Source organism: Copadichromis virginalis, linkage group LG9, assembly GCF_057382275.1.
Source record: "Copadichromis virginalis isolate Kocher_CV1m ecotype Utaka linkage group LG9, C_Virginalis_male_GT1.1, whole genome shotgun sequence".
NCBI classification, from domain to species: domain Eukaryota; kingdom Metazoa; phylum Chordata; class Actinopteri; order Cichliformes; family Cichlidae; genus Copadichromis; species Copadichromis virginalis.
This window is the reverse complement of record NC_140626.1, coordinates 34,160,233-34,186,190: the sequence shown is the minus strand read 5'-3', so window position 1 is coordinate 34,186,190 and position 25,958 is coordinate 34,160,233. Positions and strand designations below refer to the sequence as shown.

The following is a 25,958-nucleotide window of genomic DNA, read 5'->3' as shown; positions in this document are numbered from 1 at the left end:
GGAGGGGGAGGATGTTACTACACCTCTTTTCTTTCCCTCTCCTCGGTGTCTCCGCCTCTATTTATGGACTCGCCTTTTTTAGATAAGATTATGTTTCCTGACCTGCAGCAGCAGGAGGAGGAGGAGCAGTGAGTTTGGGGTCAAAGTTCACTCTGAAACTGGACCTGCTATCTGCTCCTGTTCTACACCTTTACGGTCTCTTTGATTAGTTTAACAGCGAGTCATCAGTTAGTCACATCATCGCCGTTTGAACCAATCAGCCGGTAACGTTTGCTTCTCGGCTCGTTTCCTTTGTTCCCTTTGATTCGTCAGCGAGCCGCTCCGATCGATTGATTGGTTGATCAGCTGACTGACGCAGTTAGTCCCTGTACAGGAAAAGTAGAGGATATCTTCAAGGTTTCATCACCTCGAAACTGCAGCTTTAAACGCCTTCAGTTATCAATCAGCTGCTGATGACCTGATCGATCACTTGTCCCGAGAATACTCAGGAAAACTGCATCTGCAGACTTTTTCTTGGTTATTTGAAACTGATGAAGACGTTGAATCAGTTTAGTCAGAGATTCATCCAGTAAAACTTCTGAGGACCAGACGAAGTCCAGTTTATGTGACTCAGAAAACACTCAGCTGTCGGTGCTTCGCTTTGTTGAGCCTGTGACAACCTGCAGCAGCAGGACGTTTCTGCATGGAGTTGGTGGAAAGTCTGTCAGCAGATGACAGTGAAAGGACTCGTTTCTGTGCGTGAAGCTGATCGTGCTAAAGTTTTAGATCCCACCTCCAAAGATGCTCAGTTTGTCCACATTAAACAGGAAGTGTGGTCAGTCGCAGTGACGACTCTGAGCTTCCTGTGGGCTCTCTCTGAGTCTTCATCGGGGTGACATCAGAGTGGGGGAGGTTTGTGACTGTTTGTATGCAGACAGAGAGGTGTGGAGGGGAGGGAAGGGTGGGGGAGGCAGACTCTTACACCTCTGGGTGGACCAAATGGCTCACCTCCCCCTGCTCCTTCACCCAAACCTGAAACGCCCTCTAAAGTGACCGGCTTCACTGTTAAAATCTTTTTATTTTGATAGGTTCACACTTCCTGTCTTTATGAGTTCAAAGTTGTAAGCTTGGCTGATAAAACCGAGCCGCAGCAGACGGTGAAGACTACACGTGGAGGAAGAGGCGAGGCTGTTTAAAAGTGTCTTCTCTTCTTTTCTGCTTTCGAATGAAAAAGGAACAAAAACCTGATTTTCAGCAGTTTGTTGTTCACAGCACAGAGAGAAGCCGCCTCACGTTTTATTTGATTTCCTTTCTTAATCCGGACGAGAACGATGACATCAGCAGCTGCAGTCCAACAGCCCGAGTCCACCCGAGGGTCTGTGGGCAGCTGATGGTGACATTTACACAGAAGAAACTTTAATGATGTTCACGTGAATACAAACACACCCGTCTGAGCGCCCGAGAACACAAACCAAACCCTTCACGAGAACACAGCCGACGTAGGACATGATGCAAAAAGTCAGATCTGGGTGTCCCTGTAACGTGGCGGTACTTTGGCGTTCCCGTCTCATTGGTGATTTTGCATCAGCTCTATTCCTCTGGCGTCTCACTTCCTGTGTTTGTGTTTATATACGTTGCAGTTCTAGTTGTCTGGAGTGGTTTGGTTTTGCCGTCGTCATAAAATGTGACGTAGATCTCTGCGGGTCACCCAGACTCCGTAAGGAGGTGACGGAGATCTTTGATGCATTAATACCAGCAGATTAAATTGACACCGCTCCCCCACCCCGGCGGGCCTGCGCTCGTTGGCTTTTGGAGGTTTGATTCCTGGGAATGCGGCGCAGGACCAGTTCAATATGCCAGCCTTTTGTTGAAGCTGGCTGCTTTAAAGGCAAAGCTCTTTCATTAGCTTGACCTGAGCCGTCGGCAGGGAGCTTCATGCCTCTGACACATGCTCAGGTCTGAAGGCTCCACTGTCTGATTTCCACCCAGGTCAGGTCGTGGTTCACCCGGGCCACTTTTTACCTGCACTTAACTATGACACGTATAAATAATAAATCCACCTCGTGTCATTTATGTGTTACACCTGCTTACCTGCTGCTTTCATACAGCCTTGTTTAAGGTGAACCTGCCAGAGGAGGAGTCATTCATACGCCCGCATCTCGGTTAGGTTTTTCCACAATAATGCAGAATGTCATGAAGAAACCATAAAGAACGCTGACTTGAGTTTGAATCTATTTGAATCTATTTATTTAAAAGGGACAGTGCAGTTAAACATAGTTCAAGTGCAAGACATGAGACTGATGTGCCGCACAGGTTTAGAGCTGCTGCTAATTTTCAACAATTGTCCCTTGTTGGGCTCACAATCTAAATAAATCCATATTACAATAAAACTTTTTCATGAAACCAAATTACATCAAATACAATTACAATTGATAGACAAAATTAAAATCATCAGATAAAATGACTACAACTTTGGTTTCCCTTTAACCTTCAGTGTAAAGGATCTAATGTCTGTGATCAGTTTGATATCGGTTGGAAGTGTGTTGAACGTCCTTCCTTTGGAGTTCGCCACATTTTACCGAGACAAAGGAAACTACACAGCAGGGAACCTTCTGCCTCTAAAACAAGACTTCATGTAAAAAATCATCATAGCTGATGAAGAAGCGCCGTCATTGGACGACAAACTGATGAGCTGCTCTGTGAGGCCTGAACACTGAGACGAGGAGAGGATGGGTGTCATTCGAGATGTGGGATGAATAGCACTAAAGTAGGACACACACACACTCTCTCTCACACACACACACACACACACACACACACACTGATGGGAGGAGGCCATCAAATGACACACTAAACTGGGTTTAAATTTAGGTGAGCTGCAGCTACCCTACACACACACATATTTGTACACCTGTCTTTGTGGGGACGTGCAGTTAATGCCTTTGTAATCCAGGACCCCTATTTTAATGTGTTTTTAAACATGAATCTGATTGTAAGATAAAGTCAGGACATCTCGTCTGAACCCTCAAACAGCCTCTGAAGGTGTGTCTCCGCTCACCATGGCCCACTCACACAGACCACCGTCTTTATATAGCGGTGAACGCACTAAAGTTAGCCTGAGTCAATATTACAGTGGTCTGTGTTTAGCTGCTCTGCTGTCAGATGCTTCACAAGACTGATTGTTGTTCACATCAGTGTTTAAGTAAAGTCTGTTTGGCTCATTTAGAGACATTTACAGTAAACCATCATTTGTGATCAAGTTTTCAAAGTACACAACGTTCCTGCTCTGAGAGTTTACTCAGTGTTGTTTAATGAGTGAAAAGTCAGAGGGAAAGTTTCAAGTATTGATTAATTTCCTACACAAAGAGGTTAAAGGTAGTAAAAGAAATCTGTGAAAGTTTTAACAGGACCCAACAAAGGAGCAGAAAGCATCATTGTCGTGTTGGACTTTCTCTCCTGATCTAAGACTTCACATCTAGTGAAAACGTGGAAACGTGTTAGTTTGTTGTAGTAAACTTTAGTTCCACGTTTTTAGGAGAGCCTGACTTTCTGCCGGGCGTCAGCAGAGGAGCAGGCCTGAGGATATAAACGTTGAATCAGCAGAAACTGGTGTTTGTTTCAGCCGCTGCGTTTCTTGACCTGATGAGCTGTTGCAGAGGTGCGTTTGCGTAACTCTGCTTGTTTGGTGTTCCTAACCCCCCTCAAACTGTTGTTTTTAGTCACCTGTGCAGGTTTTTAACTCTCCCGGTGAAGCCGTTTTCTTTAAGCCGACCTTTCTGCGAGCAGATGTGTGAATAGTTGTCATAAAAGGAGTCGGACTGTGCAGCATGAAGCAGTTTTCCCTGCAGCAGCATCCTCTCTGCTCGTGCTGAAGGACTTTTCCCTCCTCGACTATCATCTGTGTGTTTTTGGTGAAAGTTTCCTGGAAGCTCAGCAGAAGATGAACAACATCTCTGACGTTACGTAACGCTGCCTCTCTGATAATAAAGGCTTCACCGACTCGCACACACAGAAAGAGGGGAGCTATTGTTTCTCCACTTCCTCCCTCTCCTCCTCTGCTCTCCTGATGAGAGGCTGCTCCACTTCCTGTTAACCCCTTCTCTTCTCGTCTTTCTCCTCTTCCTCTTCGAGGGATGTTTAATGTGGGTTAGCATCTAAAAACTTTTAACTGGCGTCATCTTGCTCTAATGCAAAACTGCATTCAGAAAACGTTGTTTTTAGGTTGCAGGTTAGCTTCTCTGCTGGTGTTGTTGGTATTAAAGGGAATTAGGATTGTTTGTTCTATGAACCAAGTTAATTATTGACAATAATTATCAGATGCTCTCCTGATCTGAGCTGGTAATTAGTGTAAAAGTCACAGATGTGTAGAGATTGTATAAATGCTTTTGCCACGAGCGTCTAACAGCTAAAAACCCAGTTAGCCTGGCGTGGTGTGAGGCATGTCGATGTCCTGAGCATTCACTCTGTAGTTCTGCTAATTCAGGCAGTTTTTTGCCATTAAAAGTATCCAGATTACACTTCAGCAGCTCCTGTTTGAAGACATCCTTAAACTGTTATTTGTATCAGGCTAGTTTTGCATGTTTGGCTCTGTAAATATGAACATTTGGGGCTTTTTGTAGTTTTTAATTAAATATCGATATTTTATGGTTCTAACTGCTTGTTAAACTCGGATGTATAACCCAGTTTAAAGGCTGTTTAGCTAACTGTTCCCTATTAAAGACAGCTGAATTAGCCGTTAGCAGCTCCTGCTAGACTCGTGGATGTTGTAATTATTGCGCTTCTTCAGTTATAATTGGCACTTTTCTTCCTTACTAAGCAGCTTCATGGACGTGAGGACGGCGTGTCCTCAGACAGCGCTCGCCCGTCTCTGTGTGCTTCACGTGTGCGCGCAGAAACTTTGGTGCTTCAAACCGCGAGTGGCCCGTCAGTCTTTGAGGCATAAAATCATAAAAGTGCAGATAAGCTGCTCCAAGCATCCTCCTCCTCCACCTCGCGCCTTTCATCTGCTCGGCCCCCACCCTCCTCTAAACGTCCTCCTCGCCCTCCTCCCTCCATCCGCCGTGACATTCTTTCACAGTCGAGGCGCTCGGACTTTGTACTCGCAGTAAATACGGCTTTATTTGCTGTGAACAGGGTGAAGGTGTGTGTGTGTGTGTGCGTGTGTGTGTGTGTGTGTGTGTGTGTGTGTGTGTGTATCAGCCATCACACACGCGCTGCAGTGGTAGTTAGCTTCACAAGCTGCTTATCAGCAAGACGCTCTCACCACACCCACACACCCACACACACACACACACACACCCACACACACACACACTCAGAACTGCTGGCATCCCATACAACAGGTCTGTCCTCCACCCCTCCTCCAGCCATCTATCCATCCATCAGCTCCTCTTCACTGTGAGGCAGCTCCACCCTGCAGCGCGTTCAGCAGAGCATCCAAACACATTTTTCTTCACAAACATGAGCTCGATAAAACAATCTGAGAAAACAGGAAGGACTCGCTCCTCTTCAAAATAAAACTCAGAGAAAGTCATTGGACATCTTTAAAGCAGACGGTCTTGTATCAGAGGCCGTCCTGTTTTACCTCTTATATTTAAGTGTCAGGTAACAGACGGGAACAGTAAAAAGGGAAAGCCTTCACAAATACCATGAAACTGAAACTGGTGAATGTAAAGGCTGAAAATCAAAGTCATTTTCTATAGAGGAAGTCATGTGATGTAGTGGAAAGCAAGCGTCTGTTGTTGCTGTCAGAGTTTGAGGAAATTGTTTGACATTTCTTTGGGTGTAAAAATGTCTCGTTGCTGAAGATGACGTGTTTCAGTCCCGAAAACAAGAGTTTCATGAATAAAGTTTATATTGAAGGAAGAAAAGGTTCCTTTAATCGTGTGACTTCTTCGTTGGTGTAAAGTTGTGAAGATAAAGGTGACCTGCAGTCCTAGAAACGAGCATTTTCTAAACTGAGTTTTGTGCTGGAAACTTCTCTGGGCTTGAATCTCAGCATCTGTTGGTGTAAAAGTTAAAGACAGGAAACCGTTAAACTGTTAAAAAACGAGCGTTTTCGTAGGAGACTTTTGTGTTAGCGAGAGGTAACTTTGTGTCTTAATACTGTCAAACGTGAGCCTTGTTTTTCTAACTTTGTGTGGCTGTAAGTCCTTACAGTGGTAAACATTCAGCAAAGCTGTTATTTGTTGCTGTGAGGCTGTCGTGGTGGCGACGATTTGCAGCTTTAAAGCTCTCTAAGTGTCCCACGTATCTAAAAATGAGCATTTTCTGAGTAGAGTCTGGCAGTGGAGGCAGAGTTGATGCTGTGAAAGTTAAAGTCAGAGCAGCGAGTTTAATGTTTGACCTTGTTGTTGGTGCGAGTGGCGATGATCTCTGAGCTCGCCGTCTCATGGAGGAAAGAGTTAACTGATGCAGCCTGCAGAGTCTTCCCCCTCTCTCTCTGTGCTCTGACTGCTGCTCGCTCGCCCCCCCGCTCACCTTTTCTTGCTGACTAAACAGTTTTGTCAGCTGGCTGCTGCTGAGGATTGGGGAGGAGGGGGAGGAGGGGGAGGAGGAAGAGCGCGAGCATGCAAATAACCGTGGCGGTTAAATCAACAAAGGTAGATTGAGTTTTAACCGCAATCACTACCCCGGTCACTTCAGGAAAGAGTGTGTGTGTGTGTGTGTGTGTGTGTGTGTGTGTGTGTGTGTGTGTGTGTGTGTGTGTGTGAGAAATGCTCGTTTAGCTGGCACTGTGGGGACCGGTGTTAGATTTAGACTGAGTGAGGTCCTGAAGGTCGGGTTCAGGGTGGTGGCTCGTGTTCAAGTAAGGAGCTAAGGAAAGACGTCCATCCTTTGTTTACACTCTTCTTTCTTTACTCCTATTCCTCCTTATTTCCTGTCCTTGCTGCCTAGTACAGTTATCATACCCCGTTTCCTTGTTGCATCCCCGTCTTCCCTCCTTGTTTGTCTCCTCCTTTTCTCTCCTTGTTATTTCCTTGATTCTTCTTCTTTTTATTGGCCTTTCTCTCCTTAGTTTGCCTCCTTATCTCCTTGTTTCTGTCCCCTTTCTGTTGGCCCTCCAAGTTTTTTTCTCATAGTTTCATTTCCTCCTTTTTGGGCCCTTCTGTGTTTCCTCTGTGGCTCAGTCTTGTCTCCTCGTTTTCTTTTCCATCTTTCGTTCTTGTTCTCGTTCTGTCTTTTTGGCCTCTTTGCATCCTTGTCCACGTCTCCTTGTGTTGTTCTCTCTGTGTTTGTCTCCTTTTTTCATGCACCCTCACCTTGTTTCCTCTCTTGGTTTCCTTACTTTGTTTCTGGCTTCTTCTCCTTGGTTCCTTTGTTTCCTCATTTCCTACCCTCTTTCCTTTTTCTTTCCTGTTTCTTGCATCCTCTTCTACTTTTGACCCCTCCCCCTTTCTGCCTTTCTCTCCTTGTTTCCTTAGTTTGATCCTTTTCTGTCCCCTTGCATCCTCAGGTCAGTTGTCCTGTGCTTGGCCCTCCTGCAGATGTTGTCAGGTGAAGCAGCGGTTTACACAGTGTGTGTGTGTGTGTGTGTGTGTGTGTGCGCGCGCGCGTTGTTGTTGTTGTTCCGGTGAATGGAGCCTTCACAGCCGTCCTCCATAATCCCGGTAATCTGACTGTTAGCTGTAATCTGACTCACACACGCACACACACACACAGGCTCCGCCCTGCTGTGAACAGGTACCGCTGTTTGTTCTGCAAACACAGGACACGCCTCGTTGCCATGGCAACTGCAGCACCGACATGCCCCCAGACTTTTTTCTTTTCTGGACTCGAGCAGGTGACGTCCACGTTTACCTGCACGTGCGATCGAGGAGGAGGGTTAGAGAGGTCCTTGCCTCCTCCTCCACTTTGTCTTGTTTCCTCTCCTTGCATCCTTCCCTGAGCTCTGCTGCCGTCGTCTTTAACGCCACCGTCACAGATGATAAAGTTTGGTTCAACCAGCGCCTGATTTAATTTCATTTAACTGTTACTGAAGCCTGATGATGTCATCATTACAGACTGTACATAAAAGACAGACTGAGTGATGAGTGAGCCTGCGAGTTTTGCTATGTTTCCATGGTTACCAGTTTTGGGGCAGTTACACATCTAAAAAAAAAATAAATGAACTGAATGTTGAAAAACAGATCATCCATCCACAGTCACAGGGGGCGGAGCCTGTCCCAGCTGGGTCTCAGGTCAAATGTCCGAGTCGACACAGGCGGTTTTTCAGGTTTCTGCCTGTTGTTAGAAAAACAAGGAGCAGTTTTCATCATCGAGTCATCGTTTCCATCAGTTTTCACATTAAAATAGAGGAGAGACTTCATCCAGATCACTCCTCCTCCTCCCAGGGCTCACAAAATCGCTAGCCCGGCGTCCCAGGGCTAGCGATATCTCCGATCAGGCGACCAAAATCTATCTCAGCCCCGCCCGTCGGGCTATCGACCGGAGATATCGCTAGCTAGACGTCGGGCTAGCGAGCCCTGCCTCCGCTGCTATTCTTCATCTTGCTTCTCCTTATTTCTGTGCTTTTATTTTGAAGTGACAATATTTACAGTTACTGATGACACACACACACACACACACACACACACACACACACACACACGTTGGTGTTGATGAAGTAATTTGGAGGACAGGGTCTGTGTGTGTGTGTGTGTGTGTGTGTGTGTGTGTGTGCTCTCAGGTGTGACTTGGGGGTTGTGGCAGTAGGTGTGCCCACCCGACTCCATTCAGCTTTCAGAGCAGAATAACAATAAACCCTCCCATGGGAAAGTGCTGGTGTCACACGCACACACACACAGCTTTGTGTGTGTTGCCCCTCAGGCAGACACACAAAAGGCCTCTGAGTCTTTTCATGCAGCTGAAACCTGGTCTTCATCAGCACCACGCCCTGCACACACACACACACACACACACACACACACACACACACACACACACACACACACACACACACACACGATGACGTTTTTTCTTCTTTGTCGTTCGGCTGTTTCTCATCCTTGTTTCCTCTCCTGTCTCCTTTTTCCTGCTCTCTCATCACCTCAGGTCTCTCCTTTGTCTCCTTGTCTAACCTCCTTTTTTCTCCTCCTGGTTTAATGAACGACTTTCTTCTTCTTTTCTTTTTGCATCCGTCTCTCCGTCGCTGCCTTCTTCTCATTCTTCACCTCTGACTTCTTTGTGTTCTTCTTTTTTATTTTTGAAATCTTCAGTCTTCTTCCTGCTGCCTTCTTCATCCTGTTTCTTCATCTTTAGCTCTTCACATTTTTCGGCCTATCCCCCCTCCTCGTTCTTCTCCTCCCCCTGCGGCTTCTCTTCCTCATTCCTTTGCTTCGCCGCCTTCGTCTCTTCCTTCTGCTTCATTCCTCTTTCTTGGAGCCTGGATGCTCACCAGTTTCCTCACCAAGAAGAACAACCTAAACGTGCAGAAAGACATAAAATGAATCTTCTCCAAATGAGCAAAAGCTGAACGTGTTCAGTGAGTAGTTGTAGAGTGGAGGTGAGGATGAGTGTGAAATGTTTCATCTGTCGACAGGTTTTATTGTGAAAACCTTGAGCTCGATCGACTCGTCCGTTCTGTTTGTAACGCAGAATAAAAGCTGCAGTTGCTCGCATGATTTGACGTGAAAACACACGCACACACTCTGCAGGCTGGTGTGTGTGTCGCCTTGAGGCCTCGCTGCATGCTCAAACAAGCTAAAGCCAGTTTGAGCTCTGAACTTATTGAGCAGAGGCTCGTCCTGTATTTCAGGTGATGAAAGAGCTGTGAGGGTTTGCACACAGGGAGATGTGGAGGAGGAGGAGCGACTCCTGCAGGAGTCCTCTGTCAGGTCACTGATAGGTTTTACATCCTTCCCAGCATCCGCAGACACCTGAGCGCCGCCGAGGCTCCTCCTCATCCCTGTCGGCCTGCAGGAAGCAAACTCCAGGTAACGTTTAGATCCCAGGTGTGCAGCTGGTCAGAATCGTAGACCGGGACAACGACCCAAACGCCTTTGTTACTCGTGTTAAAGTCACAGAAAACAAAGAAACGGCGTTTTCACCCGTCTGTCTGCTTGTCTGCGTGCAGCAGAGCGTCTTCCTTCCCGTCTGTCTGCTCCCATTGTTCTCTTTTCTTTCTTTGAACGACGCCACTCCTGCCTGACGGCGAGCCTTTCACTCCACCTTCGCCTCTGTAAACACATTTCAGGCCCCTTCCAGGACAGGACGGCCTATCAGGAGCGAACAGGCCCCTTTATCCCCTTTATCCTGAGTGGGTGTGGACACATTTAAATTAGGACGAATAAACAGACTTCAGGTAGCGTCCCGTCAGGGCCGCAAAGGACAGAACACAGAACAAGCAGTTTAGATGGACGACAGCACCAACAGTCGTGCTCTCAGAGACCACAGGACACACTGAGACAGTGTTGCAAAGAAAACTGAAATGACCCGAAGGGGCCAACAAACCAACTGAATCATCAGTGAGCCATAAATTACAAAAAGAATGTCAAACGACTGAAAACAGACCAAAGAGGAGAAAAACTGCTTTTAAAATGTGAAATAACTTCAGATGAAGACGTGAGATCCAAAACTGCCACGAAGCAGCAAACGCCCGGTGAGACTGCAGAGAGCTCTGACATGGAACCGTGAAGCAGCCACAGAACAGCAGTTTGGTTTTTGGGACGGCGAGTCGTCTGCAGAGGATTTACATCACAATGCAACGATGTGGCGAGCTCCGAGAAGGACGACGGGCACGACAAAGAGTAACCGGCCACGAAGAGGTGTGGAACGGGTCAGGACAGTCAGAGTAATCAGAGTATTCGGTCCACTTAGAGAAAGATTTGAGGGCCGGTGATTTTGTTGGGCTCGGGCTGAAACCTGCTCACTTTTCTGTCATCAGCTGAACATCTCGACCGGCATCCGTAAACCAACGGGAGACCAGCTCGTCTCTGCAGGGAGAGCAGCACACGACCCTCTGCTGTGTTATGGATGTGGCCAGCTGTGTGTGTGTGTGTGTGTGTGTGTGTGTGTGTGTGTGTGTGTGTGTGTGTGTGTGTGTGCGCGCGCCTCCTCCCACTCCAACACACACCAGTGTCTGTCAGCCTGCAAATATGTGGGCTGTGTGTGTGGGTGCATTTTTGTGTTGTTCACACGCAGACGTAACACTTCCAGTTGTGTGAGCAGGCGGCGTGTGTGTGTGCACGCCAGCTGCTGTGTGTGCGCGCGTGTGTGTGTGTGCAATGAATGTGTTGCTTGTTGAGCAGAGAGACAACTGCTGGATGTTGGAGGAGTCGTCTCTGTGAGGACGGAGAGACTGAGGAGGACTGAAGTGATGGAAAGACGGGAGAAGGAGAGACTGAGAGGAGACGCTCGGCGGCTCAGAGGGAGAATAAAGTGCAGTTAAAGTTTAGAGGGTGTGAGGAAGGACACGTTAATGTGTGTCAGGACGGGTTAGATCAGTTTGGCTGAACATTAAGACTGAGAGCCGGGAGCAAAGTTCAGCTGAAGGACTCGTGTTCTCCAGCCTGTTAAGTAAATGAGACCAAGACGCTCGGCAACAACCAGGAGACGCAAAAAGACGGAAAATAAGGAGCAGACGGACTCCAGGAGACTCCAGGAGACTCCAGGGTGCAGCAAAAAAAAAGATGGAGAATTTTGTCAAACGAGTGAGGCAAAGCAACAAAAACACCAGAAATGTTTAAATCGACACCACAAATGAACAAAACGACACAAAACTAGGTGGAAAAAAATGATTACATTTAAAAAAAAAAGTAACAAGTTTTCATACAAAACAACAAAAATGCAAAAACTAAATGTTTCAAATCACCTGAACAAAGCATCCTATCACAGCTCCACCTGAACCAGACGCCGCTGTGCCTAATAAACTGGACACTGAGCTGTGTGTCGGCATGACACGCTAACATCTGCTCGCCGCCGTCGCGCTGAAGACACTAACGGCGCAAATGTTTGGCTGAAAGTGCACAGAGCTGGCAGGTTAGCATCTGCTAACACACGTAGCTCGACCAGGTTAGCATCTGTTAGTGTGAATGAATGGAGCTCTCACAGCAGAGGCCGCTGGCTGTCTCCAACACCTGTTTAAGTGTGTGTGTGTGTGTGTGTGTGAGTGTGTGTGTGTGTGTGTGTGTGAGTGTGTGTGTGTGTGTGTGTGTGTGTGTGAGTGTGTGTGTGTGTGTGTGTGTGTGTGTGTGTGTGAGAGACAGCTGCTCAACACGCAACCCCCCCACACACACCATGTCTGTAATTACAGAAGAAAGATGGAGGACAGTCCGGGAGGGTCCAGTCTTTGTGTTCAGGTTAGACAGGATGAAGCATCAGTGGCAGTCTGGTGTTTGTAGTTTAATCATCAGTCTAAATGACTACAATCGGACCAAACAAGTTCTAAAATTATAAATGAAACAAAACATGGAAAAAGAGATCAAACCCATAAAAACGTGACAAAAACAATGAAAGCAAAATGCTAAAGTGACAACGGGGACGATGAACATGCAGAAGGGTTTAAAAATACAAGAGAGGGCAACAAAATCACACAAGATTGGAAATAAAACAAAAACCATACGATGCAAAACACTACAAACCAAAAAGCACAAATCTAAGATGCAAATGAAGAAACTTCTGGGCCGTAAACCTACAACGATCAGCCGTGAAACAGGGAAAGAAGAAGAGCACCAAAGACGAGCGTTTGAAACGAGGCGTGTTTTATTGTGTTGGTATTTGTGTGGGAGGCCGGGCGGCAGCGCATTTACAGCCCGTCTCCTCGCGCACAATCGCAGCCGGCTGAGAAAGATGCTCCGTGCGTTCTCTCATACTCCTCATCAGCAGTCAGCTGATGCCTTCTCTCGCTCGGATACAGGAAGTAATACTGCAGCGTCATGACGGGCAGACGCCGGCGCGCGCTGCGGTTGGAGCGCTGCTTCCATCACGCTCTCAGTCAGAGCGTTGAAGCTCAGAGTTAACCAGTAACCGCGTGCACTGACTCATCCGAGGAGATAAGGATGCAGGGAGGGAGAGAGGAGGGTGGAGGTTGAGGCGGCAGCGGGAGCCTATCCGTCGTCAGGTTACGCGGAGGGTGGCGGGCCACCAGCCAATCAGGGCGCAGCAAAGTTTACAGCGTCCGTGCGGGATGAGCAGCGGCTCGTCTGGTCTGACTGGATTCTCTGTCTCAGGCGCTCGCTTCTTTCTCGGGTTCTTCTTCTTCTTTTCTCACTTCCTGTTTTCTCCTCCACACCCTGTGGATCCTCTCTCTCTCTCTCGACCCGCTCCATCCCCGCCACACGAGCGCAGGTTGTGAAATAGTTCAACGAAACGCCCCGTTTCTTCGTTCAGAGGCCCGAGTGACACCCGAGGACATCGTCCCAAAGCAAACAGCAGCAGACCGAACGTGTTTCCAGCAGAGTAAACACGAGCGAACCTCCGGCGTTCAACGATAACAGCAAAGACGTGACACAGGATGCCGAACGGATACGTTAAAGGCTGAAAACGACACAACTGAGACATAAACCGCTAAAAACAAAAGATGACACAAAACAAACTCCAAGAGATAAATGTGAGGACAGACACATGAGGTCAGAAAGGTTTACGGGGACGCAGGAGCAGAGACGTGTCTCAGCAGAAGCTGCCTGACAATAGTCACGTTTCTACGTTAGCTTCACATTTATTCAGTTTTTAGCTCGTTGAAACAGGAAGTGCCAACAGCAAATTCTGCTTAATTTTCCAAAACGTGCACAAAGGCTGACGGTGACTCTCGTCTAACTGCACTCTCACTCTTATCTAATCCTCCTTTTCTCGAGAACTGGTACAGGTTTCTGCCTCTCAGGTGTTTCCCCTCCTCTCTCGCCTCCCTCTGCACTTGTCCATGCCTGTCACCCGTCAGCAGAGCGGCATTCTTCAGCGCACGCATTCCTCGTCCCGCTCGGCGAGTTATTTTTACCATCAGAGTGTATTACAGGGCCCCGCTCTGCCGCTGGCCTGCTCGCACACAGTTAAAAGCATCATCACCAGGCTCCTCCTCGGGTGTTTGTGCGTTTGTCACGGCTCACATTCTGTTCCCAGTCAACCCAGTTACTCTGCGACGCGCTCTAACCAGAACACGCCGGTGCCGTGGCCTGATTGATCAGCTTTAACTTGATTATTTTCAATGCAGACTTGCTGAGTAATTGGAGGCAGTTTGTTACTTTTAGGAAAATCACATGATGCTGTTTGCAGACCCTGGATTGGTTAAGTTCTGCTAAAACATAAAACACAACTGGAAGATGGATGGATGACTGTTGACGAATCAAAATCCAAGCAGTGCAAAGGCTTAATGCTAACCTGAAAATGAAGCTAATTTCACAATTTATATTTAGACTTTATTAAAAGAATCAGCGTCATCAACATGGCAACCTCCGAAGTTTACATGCTAGCTGTTAATGCTAACATAAAAAATGCTACTGTGGTGCACTGTATCCCTTGGTAGTACCTACGGCCATTTATCATCCACAGCGTTTTTTAATATTAGGCCATTTTCACTGTGTTGAATAGAATATAGCCAAACCTCCCAACCCTTTTTTTTTTTTTTTTTTTTTTTTTCTTTAGAATTGCCGTCTCCGTTTATTCGATTAGCTTAAGGTGGCTAAGCTAAAAACCGACATCCACATGAGTACCAAAAGCCATAAATCGCCCCATTGAAACCCATTATAAACGCTTTTTTTCACTGCACAATTATTACCATTAACGTAGTGGCGATGGCTTAAGTTTCGTTTTTGTTCTGTAGTCAGGACCTTAGAATTGTAATTTTTTTATTTGGCCACCGGGCTTCTTGGACAGACCTGCGGGAAATGAAGCCTCATTTCCGGCGTGCAGCAGCGGCTTCCGGGCGGGACCATTTTCGGCCCCTAGGAACGTATGAGGGTGCTTTTTTTTTTTCTTTAGTCAACAGGAAATGACGTATTTGTTGTCACGTGGTATCGGATGTGTGTGCTGCAAAAATGAGTCCCCGGTGATCGTGCCCCGGTAATCGTCGCGACTTACCCCGGCAAGAATGCACTTATTTCGGCCTAGAGGAGAAGCATTTGCCGCCTGGAGACCATTTTCTGGTCCTGAAAAAAAAAAAAAAAGGCGATCGAAATGACTGTTGGTGCCAATCTTTAGTCCATCTAAAGGCCTAATTATAATAACAATTGAATATTACCTCAAATGTTTCTTTTGGAAAATATTCAAGTTTTATGTTTTTTGGGGCAAAAAAAGCAGTGCGCTCATGTGACGAAACCGGGATATAAAGGGTTAAAATCCGCGAAATGTAATTAAAACTTGACATGAATATTTCAAGGAGAAGTAGGTCTAAAAGATTGGCTAATTTAAAGTGGAATAAAATATTATTTTATAAATTTTTTATAGCACTTTTTTGGGCGTGGTCGATTGGGACCGATAGTGTGTGCATTTTATGAAATGCGCTCCTGCAAAAAAAATAAAAGGCGATCGAAATGACTGTTGGTGCCAATCTTTGGTCCATCCAAAGGCCTAATTAAAAGTACAATAAAATATAACTTTCAAATGTATTTTATGGAAAATATTTAATTTTTTCATTTTTTTCGCCAAAAACGGCCGTGCGATCATGTTACAAAACCGGGATATAAAGGGTTAAAATCCGCGAAATATAATTAAAACTTGACATGAATATTTCAAGGAGAAGTAGGTCTAAAAGACTGGCTAATTTAAAGTGGAATAAAATATTAATGTATAATCTTTTTATAGCACTTTTTATGGCGTGGTCGATTTTTGGCTCTAGGACCTCATAAGGGGTACGTTTTTTAGGTACTACCAAGGGGTATTTATATATTGCGAAAAGATCATATTTCCTCTTTTAGCGTGATGTAAAAGCTACGTGTCACTTCATTTTACGCTAATGACTAATTTTTACGTAAAGGTAAAAAGCAAATTTAAACATGCTAGCATGAGGTTCATGTGAAGTATCTCTGACACTGAGTACGAGATGCTAATGCTACTCTGTAGTCCTGTGCCTGTTTGGCTTTATAAAAATACTATCATTAATGTTGTTAATTCGTTACATCGCCTTTGTTTAACATAACTGCATCATCTGTTGCACTTTAACATGTTAGCACAGTAGCATGTAGTTTATTTATATCATGTATTTTATTTCAAAGATATTTTTTAAATTATTGTTATTATTAGTAATCATTAAAACAAAGATGTCACTTTGAGTTTGTCTACAAAACCACATTAACCTTTAGTTTATTAATCTTACTTATGATGCTAACAAGATAAAAACAGAAACTTTGGCTAGCATGGGTTAAAGTTAAATCATGTATAATCTAAGATCTCTTTAACTTAGCTTCCAGTGCACGTCACTACATTACAGTTTTATAGTTCAATGATGAAAACTGTCTGCTGTTAGCATGTAGCATGATGCTAGCATGTACAGTTAATGTGGGTGTTAATGAATCATTAGGAGCTTGTGTTTTGTTTTAAAAGGATACAAAGGCAAGTTTCAAAGTATGAAAGAGTTGTCTTAGAAGATTAGCTTCTGCCTTGATGCTAGCATCTCGCTCACATCAGGGCCTGTGTATCGTTTCATAGTCGTTATGTGCTTTATATTTATTAACCTAAAGTTTTGACCCTGCTGGTATTAACAGTGCTGGCAGCTCTGGTTTCCAGTTTTAAGCCGCGCGGAGCCGTTTAGTGCTGCAAAGCTAGAAACAATGCAGCAGGCTGTGTCTGCAGCAGAACAAAGCTAAAGTGAGTTAGTGGGGCTAGCTCATTAGCTGCTGGCTTAGCGGGGGCTTTGTGTGGTGGTGGGGGAACACGGTGATAAATCCTAGTTTAGGTGGGAGCCGTGGCACCTCCCTGTATCAGCTTACACCTCCTTTATCTGCAACAATACTCAGCCCATTAACACTGACGACAGGCCCTCAGCAGCAGATAGAAAACCTGTTTGTGAAGCTCACGATGGCTTGATTTTAAAGTGAGCAGCTAGAGAAATGCTCGTTTTCTTTAATCCTTTCTGTCTGTTGCTTCTGTGTTGTGGAAGAAAAAATAGACATGCACACAAAAATGGGCCCGGGGTCGGACTTCCTACACGTGCAGCTCTCTCCGATTAACGTGAGATGACTTTTGCAGGATGCAGGATGTGCTAAAGGTGAATTCGGCTTTATTTTTCAAAGCCTTCACACAGGACAGCCTGTGAATAATCACATTTTTCACCTTTCCTTGGTTTCAAAACCATTCTTGGCTCGTTGCTGGCTCAGGAAGTCATCTGTTACAGACTTATTTTTCTAAAACTGAATAAATCCACACTCAGAATATCTCTGTTGTTCATTTTTTCGTGGTTTCAAGGTGATTCTTGGCTCACAGCACTGATGCTTTAACATTAACAAATATTTTTGGACATCTTGTACTGATATTTAGTTCTACATGTATTTAGCTCTCTGCATCCTCGCCTTCCTCGTCTTCCTGTAAACGCAGACTTCTCTCTGTCGGTGATGCGGGTGCAGACGTTTTCTATCCTCCCTCATCCTCCTCACCTCCAGTCTCAGCTGCCTCCTAATTGGTCTTACCAACCCTGTTAAGCTCTTAATCTCTCTCTCTCTGTCTCCTGCCCCCTTCCATCATCCCTCCATCCGTAAATACGTCCCTGAGCTGTGCAGCCTGTTGCATCCCTCTTATCCCTCCATCTTTCCTCCTTTCCAGCATATCTTTTGTCTTTTTTTTGTCTCGCCCTCCCTTACCGTAGCCTCGCTTCGCCCTGTCTGACAGATTAGCGTCTTTGGGCGGCTCAGTTAAGCCTCTGTTTCCTTTGGGTTTCTTCTTCTGCACTTTTTTATTTCTGAAGCTGTAAATAAAAAATAAAATGTCCTGACAAACGTCACTGCTGCGGGCAGATATCAGCAGATAGCAGGTATCTTTCTGTTACCCATAATGCACCGGGCCACTCTGGGCCTTGATGGCGCCTCCACAGTTCAGTTTGTGTTTTGTGTTATCTGGCAGCCGTGATTGTATCAGCACATAATGCAGCACACTGACCTCTGTACTCGCTTTTTATTTGTAATGCTGGACCTGAAGGTGTGTGTGTGTGTGTGTGCGTGTGTGTGTGCGTGTGCGTGTGCGTGTGTGTGTGTGTGTGTGTGTGTGTGTGTGTGTGTGTGTGTGCGTGCGTGTGTGTGTGTGCATGTGCGTGCATGTGCGTGCGTGTGTGTGTGTGTCAGAGGCGGTGCAATGACGAGTGTGACTCAGACTCTGAGCCCGCTCACCTCTGCGTCCCTGCAGCTCTGTGTGTTGTTTCTGCATCGTTTACTTTGTTTATGTGGACGCGAGCGTTTACAGTCTCGAAACAGTAAAACATGGCGCGTGTCCGTGGAAACGCTCGCTGTGGGCGGATACATTTTCACTGTTTAAATTGTTTGGGTGAAATCAGGGGGCTGTTTCTTCTTCCACAGGGGGCGCTCTCGAGCTCGGCCAGAATGTATATTCCACGATGTAAACCGCAGCAGTATGATCGAGGGAATAGATGTAGTTCTGTTTCTATTGTAGTGAAATCTGTGATTATCGTCACGGCAACAGGAGCCGTGTACGCTCAGTACAAAAGCCTAATAAAATGTGAGCATGCTAAGTGAGCACTCTGCTGTATTCCAGTATTTACGGTAAAACGTTAAACAGTGAAAACCTGATAAATGAAAACACTAATTACAGTAATGACACAGCCCACTGTGGGTGTGGATAAAGGCCTTCCTCAGGGTGGACACTTCAAATAAAACCAGTGTTTCTACAAACTGCAGCTTGTGAGCTGCTGCAGACGTAGTTTTACAGCTTTAAACAGAAAACGATCCAATGATAATAGAAGTGAATGCAGTTTAGCTGCACTGGTGAAAAGGGGAATATTTGTGTTATTGTGGAAACACATCGAGTCCACACGTTCACGCTGGTGCATCCAAACTTGGTGTTTGTTTTTTACAAGTTTGTCTGCCTGTTGTTGTTTCTGTATTTGTGTGTAAACGTGTGTTTGTGTTACTGATGGTCTCTCTGTGCTCTCCTCCCTGCAGTGTGAGCAGTGGTTGCAGACACACACACAACAAACCCCGCCCCCTCCCGCCCCGAGACAGATTCGAGCGAGCGTTGCTTTACGAAAAAGACGGGTAAATATGCTCCTCCCTCCTTTCTCATCTTCATCCCACCGCCACCTTCACCTCCTTCCTCCTGCTCCTCCTCATTGTTTCGCCATCTTTCATCCACCTGAAGTTAAACGCTCACCTGTAAACGCTTCCAGGCTCCGCCTCTTTGGTAGCTCTGGGAATGAACGTTTCTTCCTGTTTCTCGTGGCACAGTCCGCCATCTTTGTTTCAGTGGCTTCTGCTTCAGCTTGCATGGCGTTTGGCCGTCTCTGTCCCTGTCAGCGCTTTGCGTTTTCGCACTCAGACCTGATTCCAGATGTGTTTGCTCCTGGAAATGTTTCAGCGAGTTTTCCGGCTTTCCGAGGAGACGGAAGGTTGGACGTTTTCATAAACGCCTCTTCAGTCTTCTCTCTGTGTCCAGCCTGGTTTCACCACTTTATTATGAACCTACGAGCTCCTGAAGCTCCTTTAATGTCTGTGACAGTGATGATAACCAGGCTTTACAAACAAACATTAGAACCACAAATAAAACTCAATAAATAAACATCAAAGGAAACAAACTGAGTTGAAATTACATAATAAGATACTGTCAGTGTGATTGGTGTTTGGGCAGATAGCCCCGCCCTCCCTGAGCCTGGTTCTGCTGGAGGTTTTTTCCTCCCCACTGTCACACAGTGCTGCTCGTACGGGGTCATCACCTGGTTGTTGTTGTTGTTGTTGTGAAGTGGCACAGAGAAAGTTTTAATTGAAGCATCAGTCAGAAAAGAATAAAAACATGGAAATGAAAGCGATTCGAGTACTTTAAAAACTATTATATTAAATAAATATATATAATTAAGCATGTCAGTTACATCTATGTTGTTTTGTTCTTTTAAAACATGTATGAAGGACATTAATTTACTTCAAGTCTAAAAGGGAATAAAAACAGAACATGGAAACAGTTTCTATGCTCTGATAATAAATTCTTACTAAAATGTGTTTTTATTTAATTAATGATGTTGTATTAATACACAAACATTTATTTTCCAATAACTATGAAAGTATTATTAGTACTTAAGAAAATAATCTTTTTTAACTAACATTTAAAGTTTAATTACCATAATATTACAGTTATTCTTTTTTAAAATTAAATCTTTGACAGCTTTCAAAGGTTTTGAAGCGTGACGATAATAATGACACAAAGTAAAACATTAAATATCACATTAGAAACAAATAAATTTATTTATTTTTTTTTAATTTGTTAAAGATCTTTATAGTGAAACATCAGAGGGTGAAGTGTTTGGTAGGAGGGGAAAGATGGGGCAGCGCACACACACACACACGGGAGGATGGATGTGTTGAGGAATCTGCTTCCTGATTGGCTGAGAGCTGCAGACATTTTCCACTGTGAGCGTGCTCGGTGGTTGGCTGAGACGCTCCCCTCCCCCGCTCTGCCTGCCGGCTGCGGTATGCTGTACAGTGGAGCCGACACACCGTCGATGCTATCTCAACACTTTATCACGCCGGGTCTAAACTCCACACACACACACACACACACACACACACACACACACACACACACACACACACACACACAGAGGAAGCAGTCAATGTGTAACCGAGCTGGAGGGCAGCGAGCAGGCAGAGAGGGGAGATGAGCAGAGGAAGAGGAGTTAGAAACAGTTTGTAAAAGGCCGACGGAGGAGGAGGTGGAGACTGATGGAGAACGTCTCTGAAAGGCTGTGGACATGCTGTCAGTGTTTAGGGATGTTTGACATGTTTTTAAATATAAACATGGTGTCCTGGGATGGCACCCCCTCTACTGATATCTGATTGGCCACCTCTGGTGCCACCCCAGATTTGCGCTGCCATGTCAGTGCAAGCATGGGCGTATATACGGGGGGGTCAGGGGGTCCACGTCACCTTTTTCTTCTCGAGACATCACTGCAGGTCCAACTATAAAACTGTAATGTAGTGACGTGCACTGGAAGCTGCTGTGTTTGTTACAGCTACAAACTCATCAGAATGATAAAAGATAATCGGATTTAAAGACGTAAATATTAGTGTTCAGTCAAGTTTCAGTGTGGCAGCTACTTTGTTACAGCGCAGGTTTAAAATCATTTTCACCAGACGTCACTCTGCTTTGCTTTCAAACTCAGCTCTGGGTCCCCCCCCTTAGAAATCGGGGCGTGTGCCACCCCATCTAAAAACTCTTATATACGCCCCTGCTTCCATGACTCCTTTGAAATCCTCCCGTGATACAACCGTTCGCTGTGTGGCGATTACAAAAGGGGCCGCTCACATAAAGTGGGGCTGCATGTGGTGCCTGGGTGTAAAGAATAAGACCTCTGTGCTTTTGGGTTCAAGTCAACTCTTCAACAAACACGGCTTTTGTGCTTCGTTGAGGTGGGAAAGTTGCTGCCTTGACATTAAAAACTGGCGCCTGTTTATTTTGATGCTTTTAAATGTTGATATTAGCAGTAAGCAGCATGGAGGCGCTCGCTGATGTCCAATTTAGAACTTTTTTGCCAATTTTCTGGAAATTCTGTGAACACTTGAGCAATATTTTGAAATCAGTGTTTTTTGGGCTGAAGTTGTGTAGATCTGATGAAGCGTGGCTGTGCTCAGATCAAATAAACATCTGTCTACATCTGCACTGAAAGTCGGTCATGTTTTTAGAAAGAAGGCAACGCACGACATGCTTTTGTCCATGCAGCTCAGAGAAAGTCATCTCTGCCTTGGGATATTCAGCTTTTAGTTTCACAAGTGTGCGTTAACAAGTTTGGGCAGAGTTCTGCAGCGAGGAAACAGGAACGTCGGGATCGGCGGAGCGGTGGAGGATGGGTGATGGCAGCTGAGTGTTAGATGGAGGGGAGGGGGGTCATCAAGAGCGAGCGAGAATGCCCATCAATCTCTCTCTTTGCGAGCGCACATGGGGAAGCAGCAAAACGCTCTCTTGTGACTCCCGTGAGTGTGAACTTCCTGTTGTGGTCAACCAGCGCAGAAACAGAAAGAGATAAAGAGGCTCTGACTTTCTTTCAGTTTCTCCTACGAGTTTGGTGAATTCCCATGAATAGCACTTCTCTCCATCACTGTCACAAGGTTGGAAATCATCCCAGGATTTCCTGTCGGGAACCTGCCCAGTAGATTATGCATTAGATCATAAGGTTGTGAGTTTAGAAAAAAGGACATTTGCAGCATTACAGAGGCAGCCCTGACCGCTCCACGCTGCAGCCAGCGCCGTATTTCATCACAGCGTTGGTATTCTTAGATAATCAGCGCTAACGCTGCCGAGCATCCGGTGCTAATGTGCGCTGAAAATGAAGCAAACGCAGATGCACCAATGGCTGCAGTTCCTCTAATGTCCACTTGGGGCTAATTCAAGCGAACATTTTCAGCCTTTGTGGATCTTGCTTGCTATAAAAGCCGCAGCACAAGATATTTATTTTTAACTGTTAATCGTGCAAATATACAACACTGCAGTTCCAGAATAAGAATGTATTGCTAGAAATAAGCGAAGTCGCTTCCGTTTAGATAAACAGTGTTGCAGTGCTGTTCTGAATGAGGCCGAGAGGGTGATGGATGAATAGATGGAGGGAGAGTGACAGTTTAGGGAGGTGTAATAAATAGCCAACATATGGTGACTGGTTCCTGTCCTCCCCCTCTCTCACTTCTCTATCTGCCCATGCATCCCTCCATCCCTCTGCTCACATCTCTCCTGCTAAACACAGACTGTTAGCTGACACCGACTCACAGATACAAAAACACAGTGGTATAAATACAAATGGAAAAGGTTAGAAAAAGGAGGAAGAGGAGAGAGCTGACCATGGCACAGTCTGCTTTCCTCTTGCCTTTGTGTCCATTAATTGATGCTAGATAAGGTTTCTAATGTTTGCTAACAGCAGTTTACAGTTGGGCCGTTTTGATTTACCTAGTGAATTCAGGAAAATGAACACAGACGAGGCTGCTCACACCAGCAGCTAACTCACTAGTACTGTTAGGCATATACATACTACAAAAAATACAAGTAAATGAATTCATATGTTGGTGGGGATTACTGTCTGAGATTAATAATTGCAGCTGCTAGGCTAATCCCATGAAACATAGCTAGTGTGAGAGAGGGAGATTATCTATGACTTAGACTTCATAAACTTGTGACAGGTATTTATCATAAAAGAAAGAAGCTGGTGAAGTAGCCTCTTATCATGCTAGATGATAACTTTAGTGCCAGAGCCTCTAAGGCAGGGGTGGGCAATCCCAGTCCTCGAGGGCCGGTGTCCTGCAGGTTTTAGATCTCACCTGGGTCAACACACCTGAATCACATGATGAGTTCGTTACGAGGCCTCTGGAGAACTTCAGGACATGTTGAGGAGCTAATTTAGCCATTTAAATCAGCTGTGTTGGTTCGAGGACACATCTAAAACCTGCAGGACACCGGCCCTCGTGGACTGAGATCGCACACCCCTGCTCTAAGGCATGCTAGCCAACATTAGCTGTTAACACAAGGTAAAAACTGGATTATATCAGAAGGTTAAAACATAAAGTTCATGCAGACTTATCTGTAGTAAAATTATAAAACTTGCATGTTTCTGCTTCCTAGTTTTCAAAGTGAATAAAGAAACAAGGACAGAGAGGATGCTCTTAATCCTCGTTTACATCCTTTACCTCTCTACCCCACACATCCATCCTGTGCTGTGTCCACCCTCTCTCTTTAATTACCGTCTGTCACTGGGTTACATCTTCACACAGTTGGTGCACAGCAGGAGGTTCATGACGTGAAATCACTGACGTTAGACTTAACTAATTCTGCTGGTTAAATACCTAAAATAGGGACAGAAATTAATATTACTCCATTGGTAAAAACTTTATGACATTCTTGCTTTCACAACAAATTTGAAAAGCACAGAAATGAACTGAAAGGGCTGTACCCTATCAGGGGTGCACTGCGTAGGTGTCATGTGACTGCACCTTTGAAGTTAAGAGTTGAAAGTGTGCCACTGCCACAGCGTCCTCCTAAGGTCAAAAGAGGGTGATGGTCCTTACAATGACAGATGTACGAGTACACACCCACACACACGTACAGATACATTCATGCTCAGTGGCTCCAGCACGGTGACCTTTTTCTGCTTTTGCATGGATGTGGAAGAATGTCAGGATGTCAGAGCTGTGTGTGTGTGTGTGTGTGTGTGTGTGTGTGTGAGAATGATGGCTGGGAACAGATGTAGTAACATCAGCCATCTCTCTCACACACACACACACACTCACACACACACACACACACACACACACACACACACACACACACACACACACACAGTGCTCAGACTTCGTGCTGCGTTCAGGGACCGTTCCTTTTAAACTGGTTTAAACATCGTCGTAGATGTTTGTAAAACTTTGGCGCAGACTCCTTTTTATTTACTATTTTTCTTTGCGACACGTGTTGCATTGACACTTGCACGTGTTGGCGCCGTCTCTCGGTTTGCAGCGTTCTGAGCAGCCGGGTTAGGACGGTTGATTTTGGGAGGGTTATCTTTCTCCATCCTTTTTTCCCAGCTTCCTCTGGCCTCTCCTCTCACAGCCATCTGTTGCCGTTCGTTTCTGCGGGCTGTAAAAAGTGCTGGCCGAGCACTCTGGCAGCCAATCACAGCGTCCGATTGCGTGTGTGTGTGCGCGCGTGCACCTGCCGTGGCCATGTAAGAGCGTGTCATGCAGGAGCGGTGATACACTCAGAGGTCAGTGGAAACACGGCGCGCTCGCTGCCAGCTGTCAGCGCTCTCTCGCCGCGTTCCACTCGTCCTTTCTCTTTTCTTCTCCTTTTCTTCTTCTTTGGTTTTGCTTCATGTGCTGTTTTCATTTGCAGAGACGTGAAATCTGTGCAGTAAAGTCATCGCGCTCACGTTGTCAGATCTGTGTTAACGACCACATAAAGATGGTTGTTTTTTAAACTCCTTGTTAAGGTCGTCGTTAGATACCAGAGTAGTTGTTTTCCATTTGTTCCCACTCTGTTTTTTACGAGGACAGGATAAAATGTGGAGAAGCTGCTGCGTTTAAAGCCTGTGAATGTTTGTGGAAATAACGGCGCTGCCCTGCAGGTACATTACAATAACGGTTTAATGCTGTGGTGCAACTCGCTGTGCCAAAATCAGGAAGAGCGCCGCTGACGAGGATGTGATGTCAGCGTGACTCAACTGCTGGCCACAAACATGGCCACCGCGGGAGGGTAACCCTGAAGTGGCGCGACTCTGCGACGCGCCAACTAGTGTCGGGCTGATGGAGGCGTTTGACTGCAGCCTGGGCCTCCATTGGCTTTTTCATCATTTTTAGGAGTCGCTGCTTCTTTCACTTCCTTCTTTTTTGAACTAGGAATGTCCAACACACACACACGCACGCACACGCACACGCACGCACACACACGCACACGCGCAGCCTCTTTCTGAGCTGCAGGAGGAAGTGGCCGGCTCTGGAGCGCTTCTTCCTCTGAGGGCAGACAGGAAACTGTAATTAGCTTTCGTCTTCTCCTCTCTGCAAAAAGCAGAAGTGCCCCTTCTCTCCTCCTCCTCCTCCGTCCCTCCATCTCTCCCTCATATGTCGCTCTGGCTGGTAGAAACAGGTGTGAGGGCTGCAAAGCCACGTTTGGCCCCCTCTGGTCCAGTGGGCGCTCGGCCAGAGCTGCTTTTGTTTGCTCATAGATGGAGCGTCTTCCTCTGCCGTCTCTCTTTGTGAAGCCTGTAAGTGTCAAAGTAAATCAGAAACTCAGGAACACAGCAGTGCTTAAAACCGTACATTTAACTGAATCCTTTCTCCAGACTGCTTCTTTTTAAAAGATCTTTCTCAGGTTTGCTGTGCATGCACTTGTGCAGCACTTGTGCAGCACTCGCAGGGTTTGTGAAAGCTTTTCTTCAGTGAAACCAGAAA

General features: G+C 45.8%; 1 protein-coding gene across 3 annotated transcripts in view; it reads left to right on the top strand.

Annotated features, from left to right (window-relative positions):
• The window catches only part of rreb1a (ras responsive element binding protein 1a), a 53,181-nt gene that overhangs the window by 6,000 nt on the left and 21,223 nt on the right, over nt 1-25,958 (top strand). For 2 of the 3 annotated variants that reach the window (XM_085468850.1, XM_085468851.1), the window contains exon 2: nt 18,996-19,088. The exons of the other annotated variant lie outside the window; for it this stretch is intronic. The gene's annotated coding sequence lies outside the window, so the exon portion shown is untranslated. The remainder of the gene's footprint in view (nt 1-18,995; nt 19,089-25,958) is intronic. 3 annotated transcript variants of the gene reach the window in all.